This window comes from Lonchura striata, chromosome 3 (genome assembly GCF_050655825.1).
Source record: "Lonchura striata isolate lonStrDom1 chromosome 3, ASM5065582v1, whole genome shotgun sequence".
Classification (NCBI taxonomy): Eukaryota; Metazoa; Chordata; class Aves; order Passeriformes; family Estrildidae; genus Lonchura; species Lonchura striata.
Window position 1 is genome coordinate 14,830,783 of NC_140705.1, and position 12,736 is coordinate 14,843,518.

Genomic DNA, 12,736 nt, shown 5'->3' on the forward strand with positions numbered 1-12,736 from the left:
AAAGACTCTGGGCAACCTGTTAGGGTGTCTTATGGAAAAAAAAAAAAAAAAGATGAATGAAACCAAAAGATCCATATCTGGGTATGGCACTTGGTGCCATGGTTTAGTTAAGGTGTTTAGAGCATGGGTTGGACTTGATGATCTTGAAGGTCTCTTCCAACCTGGTCATTCTGTGATTCTGTGATATTGTCCCCTTAACCATTCTGCTGAAATTGCAATGAACCTAATCAATTTGGTGGTAAAAGGAAGAAAACTGGCATTACATGCTTAAGGCTGAAAATATAATATAAAACTAACCATAATAAAATCCCCTTGGTGAAATCTAGCCTCTGGATTTTGTGCTCACTGTTGGTGTCACTGTTTTCACATGCAGCAGTGTAAGAAAAGTCCTTGGGGGTTTTGAGGGGTTTAACTGAAATAATCTGGGAAGGTTACTGTGATAGCAAAGAGTTGGGGTGCAACACCAGAGCTGCACAGGCTCAGAGGTTCAATCACAGGTTCTAACAATAGTGATACTTGTCCAAATTATACCTTGTTTCCTGATAATGTATATTTGCACACTGACCTTTCACCAGTCATATTGCCTTGTGTGGCCAGCTGGTATAATCATACTGTTTACTTCTCATGAGGCACCTCCAGAGGCTAAAGATATAAATTTGAAATGTAGATGTTATAAGACAAGCCTTTAAATCCATCAGATCTGTCTACTGTATTGCTGCACTCTCAGTGTGATTTCAGAAGCTTTAGCACTGCAAGAACTGCGAAAAACAGGCTTTTGCTCAGTGTACTGGAGCCTTGACATCTGAGGCGCCCCAACCCAGGCACAGGAGATTTTGTGACACCTAACATCAAAGTCAGCTTTTCTCCTTTGCCTTGCTGAAAGGCAGTATTTTGGTGGCTGCTCACTTGAGAGCCCAGTGTAGTAAGTGCAAAGTTCTGTGAAGCCCAAAGGTGAATATGTGCCAATAAACACAAAATCAGCATTGTGTGAGCAACTGTGGCATGCCAGTCTCAAGTAGTGAAATGTTCTGTAAGTCTCCTTCAAGACCATGCTTCCACTAGTATTGGAAAAAGTCAGCAAAGTCTTTACATCTCACCCAAGTAACTCTCGTAAGCAACAAAGAATGTTGTGGCCCTAAAACTTCACATTTCATAATCGGAACACAAACTAATTTTGATTGTTCCATGTACATGAACTTTCAAGTACTCAGTGTCGAGTCTCCTTCTGAACCTCTCAGCATCCATTCAGGTCCCTGCTCATTAAACAAATGTCCTTCCACATTTAAGAATCTTCTTGTTCTAATTTTAGCAATGTAGCAAGGACATTTTCTTGCATTTCCCTTCATTGCCAGATTGTCAGCCTCCCAAATTAACACTCAAGATCCTATTTCCATGTCACAGACAGAGGTGACAGGAGAATTTATGGGGTTTAATTTGAAATATTGCCCTATTCCCTGCAATTAAGTTTACTTCTCTAAGCTGGATGAGAAGAAAAATGTCTTACTCTGCTACATCCATTTCTGTTATACCTGCTAATTTTGCACTATCATTTGCCTCATTAAATTGAATGTCCCTGTATGACACTGATGATGTTAAGATTTGGAACAGAAATTTTAGTATCTGTCCCAGTAGAGAAAGAAGATAAATGTCTTGATGCAGATGCACCATAATGCATGGAAGAAGCAGGGTATAAGAATGGCATGTGTTGCCACCTGGATTAGCTCATCATCAAATTCATAGCATATCTACCAACAGTTTCTCTATGTCTCACATCCAGGCTGGGTTAAAAAGGTGAGCCTAAAATAAAGAACATCCTACATCAAGAATAAAACAAAGATTCAAGACATTACAAGATGATGATAAGAAGATGAGGAACAGGGAAATCTATTTAAACATTAAAAAAAACCACAACTTTTTACTTGCAGGGGTGTTTAAAAATGGTAGTTGTGTAGTCTTCACTCTTGGAAATATTCAAAACCACACTTGGCTTGGTCCAAAGCAAACTGCTTTGGTTAATCCTGCTTTAAGCAGGTGTATTGGAATAGATAATATTCAGAGATCCTGCCAACCTCCACCATTCTGTGATTCTAACAGGGTTGGATCCTTAACACCTCTTCTTAAGGAGACAAATAATCATGAGCAAATTCTCTCGAGAATGAGAATGAGAATGAGAATGAGAATGAGAATGAGAATGAGAATGAGAATGAGATGCAACAGGATGGTGAGATGCAATGGGATAGTGAGATGAGATCAAGGCCATCATCAGCTTCTGTGGGTGCAAAAATGCTTACCCAAAACCATCAACTTGTCATCAAAATATGGAGAACCCAGGAAATTTGATGAGTACTCAATAATAAGAGTCCTTTGTACTTTTTTCCTCCACAATGCATATGGACCAGTCTACCTTGTCTACCTGATCAACTTGATCATCTCAGATGCCTGAATGGTGGGTATGTGATTTGGACACACATGTCTTAGTGCTTGAGATCATTCAGGTATGCGGGTGGGAGAAAATGAGATAACCTTTCCTTCCACATTACTTCTGCCTTTGAGCTTTATAATAGTGTTTCTACAATGGTGCAGCATTATTTTCTACAATGATCTGATGCAATATGTGGCAGGGTGAGTGAGCTTTTTCTTCCACAGAAGCACTGTAAAATTCAGTGCACAAAATTTTATGTAACATTTCCTCATATGGGAAAAATTAATATTGACCCAACTCTTGACCTTTGTTCATTTTTAAACTGCAGTTTTCTGCTTGTCTAAAAGATATGGGCTAGTTCAGCTAGGGGAAACCCAAGGACCTTTGTTACAATCCAGGTCAGCCCACACTATCAGAATGAACCTTTCTTGCCCCAGAGATGACAGGACATTTACTTATGAGTACTCAGTTAAAAAATACAACACATTATGTTTGATTTTGCACATATGATTTTCCATTTTAATGCTAGCAAACAGAGCAAATTGTTTTGTCAATGCAATAGCTCAAACTAATCTTATTTCTGTTAGCTTCCATCAAAATCTTAAGGACTGTAAGATTTCTCTTCAACTCTATTTACTCTTCTCCTTCCTTGATGTCCAATCTCAAGCACACAACATTTTTATGAACAGACTGTTATGACAGTACCCACAGTACAATGATGAAATATGCTGCATGTCAAAGGCAAGCAGCACCATCTGCCAGCTCTTTCAGAGCACTGCAAGGAGCAGCAGGCTTGCACCGAACTTGGGCAATCCTGCAGTAGAAGTGGGTGTGAAAAGGAAAGTCGGTATTTCTCACACAGTCCCCAATTCTCTATAAAATTCTAGAGTAAAGATAACTGTTACGTACCATTGAATCAGTTCATGACTCAAACTAATCAATATTTTTTGAAATACACCAAACTACAACATATTTTTCTGAACACTTTGATTTGTTGCAATAAAAAAGCATTCAAAGTAATATGCTACTTTAATTTAAACACTTTGGGGAAAAATTTTTCCTTTAATTTAAAAGCTTTGGGGAAAAATTTTTCTAAGGTCTAAGATGGATATCTGGCAAAAAGAGACTGGACCACAGGCATTCACATATAACCAATATTCTCTTGTCCCATATGATCCTCTAATTTTTCTAAAATAGAGTGTAGGAGCTGTCTCTAGTCCACCCATTTATATTCTTTCACTCCATTTGCTCTTCATCCCCTTTCCAGATGTGTGAGTATCTGAATGAATATGTCTCCCTGCACAGGGACAATTGGCTAGAGACTTTCCAAATATTCTTTTTTAAGAAACTTTTGGTAAAAAATGCTTTTTCTGGTAGCATACAAGCAGTTTAGTTATGAAACCAGCCTCCTCCTCTGAGGAAGAGTTGATCCAAGCCATTCTCCCTGATAAAAGATAAAAAACTATAAAAAAAAGTAAAAACAAGATAGTTCTCCAGACCTCTAGCTTCCAAAGAATAAACACATGCCACAGCTCTGATCTCCTAGAAGTACCCTTTCCTCAGACTGCTCTTCTGTACAGAAGTGGAAATTAGCTTTCTGATGGATGACATGTTTTAATTAGTGACAATAGCAGACTGAGTGAGGGGAAAGGAAGATAAGTTAGGCTGTAGATTTGCAAGTTCTGGCACAGAAAACATGTAGCACAGCAAGATCTAAAATCCAAAAGGATCCAAATACTAACACAAGGCAAACACATGCCTTTTCTGATGCTTAATACAGACTTCACATACTTCTTAAAGCCATCACTTGAGTCCAGACAGAGTACCAGCTGGTGTCTGGAGATAAGGTGTTTTGACTTCTAGCTTGTCACTCATTTGTCACTCAAATGAAAAACTGCAGAACTCACAAGATGACTAAGACAATATTTGAAAAATAAAGGGCATCACTCCAGAGAAAGATAGTATTCTACATGTTAAACCAACAAGTGTAGGCAGAGAATCAGCACTGAGTTGGTAGCTTGGTCTACTCATATAGTATAAATCAAGCTTGTGAAATACTAAATAAAACAGAATAGCATAAAATATGCATCTGGGATGACCAGCTTCTGGCTCATCACACAACCTGCCTGGCCAGGCTGCCTAGTGGCAAGACAAAAGTGACCCCCTGTGGCTTTCAATTGTGGTTCCGTGTTCCTTTGCAGCCTCCCTCATGCTCAAGCTCTCTTTCCATGGGAATTCTGCAAATTGCAATGTTACTAACATACAATTTACTATATTTAAATGTTTTTGTACTAGAAGGACTCAAGTGAAACTGGCTGTTGTTACATTTTAGCATCTTTCCTGATAAGTTACTTATCTTCCACATCTTTGTCACATGCACAGGGCTGCCATATAGACATGTGCCTGCACTATAACCCTCACCATCTGTACGCTTACAAAGATGAGCATATAGCAAGTAAGACTAAAGGCAAAATGGAATGTACATAGGAGAAAGTCACTAGACTCTTTACATAAGAAAAGCAATTTTTTTCCTGTTTTCCAATTTAAAATGTACATATTCTCAATTTCTTGATGCTCATTAGCTTGATAATGTGTAACCCATACTATTTGCTCCTGGGGTTGTTTTATTTATTTTGCAAGTTCACCAAGTTTTGCAAGCTCTCTGGAACTCAACATACATGCGCACACACACAAGTCTGTTACAAATTCTTTTTGTCAGAGATCCACCAACTAAAGCGAATTAGAGATGCTAATTTGATCCCCATATCTAAGTGGTCTCTGGCTAGTGGCTCAGCGTAGTATTGGTTGCTGAAATACAAAGACATCCCAGAGATGCAGCTGGGTGGAGTTGGAAAGGGGCTGCCAAAGAAAGCTTGGAGCTGAAGAAAGATCTATCCCATGGGGATTGTGTAGCTGGAGGAAAGGCTCAGGCACTTGGTCTAAGGCCCAGGCAAGGACTGCAGTTCAGTACAGAGACAAAAGATAATCTCAGAGCTACACCCATTAAAAGGCTGGAAGGTGTCTTTCCAAGTAAACTAAAGACTGATGCCAAAAGTCAACCACCTTGGAAGAGTGCCATCAACCCTGCTCCTGGAACTCTGGGCTTTCTCTCAACCCAACACTGAAGTAAAGCAGTGGCATTAGCAGAGCTCACATCCAAAGAATTCTGATTGGGAAGGATCACTGACCTATGTCTTAGCTTATTGACTGGGACAGGATTAGATCTAAAAGCCACAGACAACAGTGGGAGCAGGGCTGGAAGATGGTAGAAAAGACTGCAAAAGTATCTTCTTTGGACGTCGTGGAACTGGGATAAGATTTGGGCAACCCTATCCAAGGGACGTCATTTGGGCAACCCTATCCAAGGGACGTCAGGGTAAGAGAAAAAGCCAGCACAAAACTACAGCTGTAGAGACCCAGGAAAGTACGTTCCAAAGCAAACTAAGGGCTAATGCCCGAAATCTCCTCTAAGGAATATTCAGCCCAGAGGAAGCTCTTAGCTTAGGGGTAGTGTGGTTTTTCACCAGAACTTTCTAAACCTCATGAACACTTTTTGATTTAATAGTGACTAAAGAGGTTGCACACAACAGCACTGGTAACATCACTAGGAGATAACGTCACAAAGGAAGAAACATGAAGCACTGTTGATTAGGTGACAATTTGTTACAATGGAGTAGAGGGTGTCATCTATAGGGGTTTTGGTTTTAATAATGTTTAGGTGCATTACAAAGCTCTTGTTTGTGTCCCTATTCAGTAGCCATAAATGCAGGTTTTACTGACTCACAGTCACAGGCAAGTGGCACCCCAGGCTGATCAAGAGGAGCTTATAGAAAAATATTGCAAACTTCTTACAGAGTAATGGCCACTGCTGCTTCCTATTGTATAAGAACTAGACCCTCTAGCATAATCTCAGTGACAAATAACCTTCCCTGCTGTCTTCTCTGTCAATGCTGTCCTAAGTCTCTGTTGGATTATATGCACACAAAGCCACTCACACACATCTCCAAGTGTTCTGCTGAGATCCCCATGAGCTAAAGGCATCAGAGCTGCCACTGAAAGGAACATACTGTGCTCGTGTCTGCAAAGGGCACATAGTCTTAGAATGGGAAATGGCACAGTGGCACCTAGTGGTTATCATTGCCTTATCTGATACCAAGCAGCAATAATCCTTGCAATAATCCTTGATTCTTTAGGGTTGTGCCCTGCACCAGTGCTCAGACAGGGAAATATAAAAACTGTAGGGTTATAAAAGCTAAACTATAAAATACAAAAGCTAAAAGGGCAGGGGAAATCTGGAGGTTGGTCTTTCTGCCTCCCTTTCTCTTGCAGAAAAACTCCTAGGCATGAGGGGCCAACCCCCGGCTCAGTTATTCTCAATTGCTCTTCCAACAAACAGTTTTCATGAACTCATTCTTAACTTCTTCTCAACTTCATCTGCTTCCAAATATTCTACAACAAAACTTCTTGATCATATGGATATTTGTACTATACAGGTATTTGTCATCTATTTTCATTGTTTTCTCATTACTAGAAAACAGGTCAGTCCAGTTATTTCTAAACCTCTGTCACCTTGATGCCCTTCTCTAAAATAATATCAATTCACTGTTGGGATTTTGTTTAGCAAAGCCTTTTTTTTTTTTTTTTTTTTTTTTGTTACAGTGCAAATAAAGGCAAGCTTATATATTATTCAGCTAATGATGGAATTTATGTTGTCCATTAGCAACTCAGGCTAAGAAACTCCAGAAAAGCAAACAAGGTTGGTGGTAACTGCCCTATACAAGCTTTTTTCCAAGCCCATCTCCAAAATAATCAATTTATTAATGAAAGCTGGCTAAACATTTGAAAAAAAATAAAACAGCAATATGAAATCAGGCCAAAGAATCAACCAGACAGTACCTTGGAAGAAAATATACTGCCTGCCATTGTGTACAAATACACTGGTGCATTGCACTGCCATCCCAGATTGACTGCAGAACCCTGTCTCATCAGCCAGTACTCCCCAGGGATGCAGGTACCACTAGAGCTGCCTGGATATGCAGGCTCCCCCCTTCCAGTCAGATTTGCTTCCACCAACCTAAAACAAACAAACAAACTAGTAGAGGTCTACATCTATAACACCTAATAAATACACCCCTTCACTGCCACTCATGGCATTTCCCCTTCTTTTTACAGTTTCCCTTGGTGTACATACACTGCTGTACTTTTCAACTCCCTCAATATCTGCTCTTAGTCTTGTTCCATCACTTCTCAAATATCCTTTAAAATCAACACTTCTGAAAGCTTCACTAAAACACAAGCAAAGCCAGGCTGGCCTCATGCAATGTGTTTATTGTAGCTTAAGACAAACTCTCCTGTTCAGGCGTCAAAGGGAACCAGTACAGCCTAAAGCAGCTAAATGAGGAAGGTTTCTATATTCAATTACTTAGTAAAGCAAGATACCAAGAGGGAAAGCTGAGGTGGACTCACAAGCTATACATGAGATGTCTGAAAACACTGATTTCTGCTGAAACACATATTTGTAACAAGATCATAAAGCCTTTTAGGAACAACTAGAAAATATTTGACTGGTTTTAAACTTATTTACAGTCCCTCTAACACAATCTGACAGGAAGGTCTGTGGTGCTGGTCCTTAGATTTTCAATAGGCTGATGCTTTGACTTTCTTGAGCCGAGATGTTAAGTGACCATACAGATGCTGCAAACACATGCAGTGTTTGTCTAGCAGAGTTACATTGATTTGACGTGTAGGACTACAGAGAGCTATTAACCTTGTGTGGCAAAAGCTTACCTCAGCAGAAATCCTTGTACAGAAATAGTTTGTCATGAAAAGAAAGCATTAACTATGCTAGCAATGCTGTGTTCACTGTAAAGGTAGATGGCAGAGATAGGCCTTCACAGAATCAAGAACACTGCAGGTGATCTTCAGAGCCACAGTTAATTCTGGGTGCTCAGGGTCATATTCAGAGTTTTAATATCTCTAGGGATGAAGGTTGCAAAATCTTTGTATGCCAATGCTTAGTCACTCTCAAAGTAAAAACTGTTTTCCCATATGATGTAACCATTTCCTTCGTTGGAATTTTCCTTGGTTGAAACATTTTCCTTTGTCCTTTCTCAAGACATAGGGGGAACTCAGGCTGAGGAGGCTCTGAGGAGGCTCTCCTCACCAAAGAGAACAATGTTCATGGGCATTCAGAGTGATTTCCAAGGCTTTTCTATACAACTAGTCAGCCTGTATGTCATACATTCAATTCATACTATTTTTATTAACGAAAAAAAAAGACACCTTAATGACAGCTATTCTTACTTTAATACAACAGATCTTTCTCCTTGGCACAAATGGTCAAATAAAATGAGGCAGTCATTACTCTGAAAAATGTCAAGACACTTACTGGACTTCCCTAACACTAGGTATCCACTGTACTTGTCTTTTCTTGACAATCCCAGGGTGACTTCCAAAGTGAGAGATAGTGTGGTCTGCCATACAACTACACATGACCTAGTCAGCCCTGAGATTCAGGAAGAGACTGCAATTCTGTTTAGTACAGAAGTGAGACTCAACTGGAGATGCTCCTAAAGGATCTTTTGGACTGCAACACAGTCCTCTGCACCAAGCATCATGTTACTTCCTGAAAATCTTATTGGTTTAATTGAAATGGTTTTGTGCAATTTTTTTCTTTTAATGCAGAATATTCTGGCAGATCTGCCAGAAGAGGCAAAGGATTTTACGTAGCTGCTGAAAACATTGTTTCTGTGCTGTCAAGCCTTGTTAGATACTTCAAGTTAGAAAATTTGAGACTTGCTGTGCTGGCAAGTTGCTTGATCAAGTAGAAGAAAACAGGGAAATGAACCCAGAAGCAACTCCTTCTATTTTTTCAGCAAAACAAGAATATATTTTTCCATTCTGTTCCTATTCCCATTTTGGAAATGTAGGCACAGGAAGAACTGCCATTATGTACTCTTAGGGTCAAATTTTGGGAAGTCCTCGCTCATGTAACTAACGGAAAGGTTTTCATGCTTCAAAACTGGATGCTCATGCTTGCACCCTCTTTGATATTCTGGTATCTGAGACATCTCCTACATCATGCATTCTCTTGCTTCTCACAAGTTCAGCAGCATCCTCAGCACAGAGGCATCCTCAATAAACCAAATCCTTATTTTCTATTTTCCTTTTGCCACTGAAATCTGAGGGTTCAGTCTATGCTAACTTAAGCTACTGGAAGTCAGAACTATTGGGGTTCTGCCAGACTCTTGCTTCTAAATCTGTCCCTTCCCTTGTGCAGATGTTTCAGGGAATTTAGATAGATTAAATTTAATTGCTGAATACAAAGCCATGAGCTGTCAGCTGGGCCTCCCCACATTCCTACTGTCACTGCTTCCAGCAGCACCAGAACAAAATGGGGTCACACTAGTAACACCTTCATCAACAATGGCCACTGCTCCCAAACTTCTTGGGCAACAGTAAAATTGGTCTGGCAGCTATTAATGTTAGAAATACTAAAAAAATAGTATTTGCTGCTATTTTGAAGGAGTGGGTGCATCCTCAGATCCCCTGAGAACAGAGGCTTCACAGCTCAAGGGAAGGACCTCTGGCAGGTATCCTGCATCAAACAATATTCTAGAAAATGCCACTAGAAATCCTTCTGATTCATCTTGCAATCTCGCTGTCTCACATGGCCCATATGAATGACAGGTGACTTGGGACAGGCACCGCAGCAAATTATGATACAAAGAAGTGGAATGACAGGTCCTCCTGAGAACCTGAATGACCACGATAGTAAAGAATTCAGAGAGAAAGGCCTGGATTTGAATAGGTGAATGCTCCATTTAAGTAACAGAAAAAGACAGATGGCTGATTCTAGTCTTTTGCTAACTCCAAGTGACTAAATGTATGTTAATAACACAAAAGAAAATTGTGTGAATTTGCCTGTTCCTTCAGGCTGTGAACTGCACTACAGAAATACTTAGCCCCATCTCACTTTGGAAGTCAGAAAGCAAACAGAACTTGTAAAGTCAGAATGCCTCTATGTTACACCCCTTATATTCATCTGCCAAGGCAGGAACCAGGCAAGACCCCTGGAATACAAGATTACTTCTTTCATTTATAATAGTGATTATCTCAGTGTCCTATGTTCTTCAAACACAGCATTTCCTTTGTCTGGTAATCAATTTCAGATATGGTATCAGCTGGCTCCCCTGCACACATTCATGAGGTGTCCCAGGCTCACACATGGAACAACGTATCCTCATCAGCCTGCTGACCTCAGAAATCTACCAAGTCCCTCTGATCCTGTCCCTGTAAATATCAAGGTATCTTTAAATGTAGACTCAATTAACTTGTCTCATTAACCTCTGCAGACAAAGTATGTTTCCTCTATTCCCCTTTGTATGCACTATGAGTCACATGAGACTTTTTGGGCGCTAATACATTGAAGTTCGTGCTGCAATGGAGAAATAGCATCTAAATCTATGTCGAGACTCCATTCAAGCACTGTCTTCACTGAGATGAAAGCCCCACACAAGCTCATTACCACACTTCATCAGTTCTGCCTGAAGGCAACTTGTTTATCACATAGCCTCTATAGTTTCCCTGTTTCCATCGTTATTTATCACTCGACTAATATTTGTCATGGTGCAGGTTTTATCGGCACTATCTTATGTGTATTTCCAGAACACACATAAAAAAATATTGAACTGTTCCTGTAGAACTGTTTCCTGCAGAAACTCTCCAGGAACTTGACAAGGCAGTAAAAATCTCTCTTAAAGGTTCTTATTTGGCAATAGCTACTTTAACATGTGCTTCTACGTGCTATAGAAATGTCAAATACAACCATTCAACTTACTATAGCAGACACCCGTGGAAAAGAAATCACTCTTATCTTTATGCAGACCCTTCTATTAGCCATTCTCTCCCCTTGTCCCCAGTTCTCAATTTTCTCTGCAAATTTCCACACCATGAAGTGACTATTTTATGATTTCTGGGTTTGAGAATTTTACCTAGTGCTAATGTCATGCTAATTGCTCAATAGTGCCATAACATCTCATGTTTAGTTTATTCACCATACCATGGAACATACCAGACACTCAAGAAATACTCATTGATGGTCTGCAAAGCAGCTGCTGTTTGCTTTAGGAATCAGTAAAATAATAGACATGTTTTAAGACCTACAAAAGTGCAAAAACTTGAACCTGCCTGCTCAGCAGCCTGCCCCTTTTATGGATGGAAATGCCAAGACACCAGTGTTTGTAGCCATTCTGATTAAAATGTTTATTCCATGTATTTCTGTGTCCTTGTTTCTGGAAAAACTTGAGATTGAAAACGGCTACCTGTTCTTACCATGCTAACAATTTCATTCTCTCAAAAAACAGGTCTGAAACTTACTGAAAAGTGCTATTTGTGAGCATGAGGCGGTGGGGATGTGGATTGAGATAAAACTTAGACTGCTTCAGAACCAACTGCTGAAAAAAATCTATTTCAATGGTACGTTAAATTCAGCTACTGTTACTACAATTCACAGTTCACTTAAACGTGTAACCCTAGTTCTGCAAAAGTCTTTGTCTGGACTTGTGTCCAATATACAGCCCCAAACCCTAGGGTCTATCTGCAATGTGCAGTCTTTGTGGGGGTTGGGGGCAGAATTGCAGCTTTTCGAATCAGTTGTTTCCAATGTTTTTTAACTGGGATGCTGATATTCCATACTGAAGAGCCACCTACATGCTGTGATGCTGGACTCAAAACTTTCCAAGCATTCTGTCGGATGCAGGCAGCTTACTCGCGGTTTAACAGCCCTTCTGTCAGCATGCATCAGTTCCCTCCCCATGCTCGTATTTCCCCAGACTGCAGGAGACTCAGCCAAGCTAATTTCCACAGCCGAGCTTGCGACTTCCAAATCTTTTTTTTTCAGCTCTAGATCCCTGCCTTGGTTTTCACGGAGGCTGTAGCGAAGCAGCTCTGCCACCCAACAGGATAAATCCCTGGCCTGCCTTCCTTCTCCCTGAAGGCCTGCGCGGGTTCTGGCCCAGGCCCGGGCACCCGCCAGCGCTGAGGCGGGAGCGGCTGGGGGCGCTCTGAATACGGCAAGACCCGGGGAAACTGCCGGAAGCAGACTGAGGGAGCTTTTCCCAGAGCACCGGGGCTGACCACGGTCATGCCCCGAGCAGCTCCGAGACTCCAATCCCTACCCAGCAACAGAAGCTGCCGCCGCCGCCGCCGCCCTCCATCTCCGCCCCTCAGCGCCTCCCCCGCCCCCCGCGCGCCGCAGCCGCTGGCGCGGCCGTTCCCCATTGGCTGCGGCGCTGCCCGGGCGCCGGCGCGGCC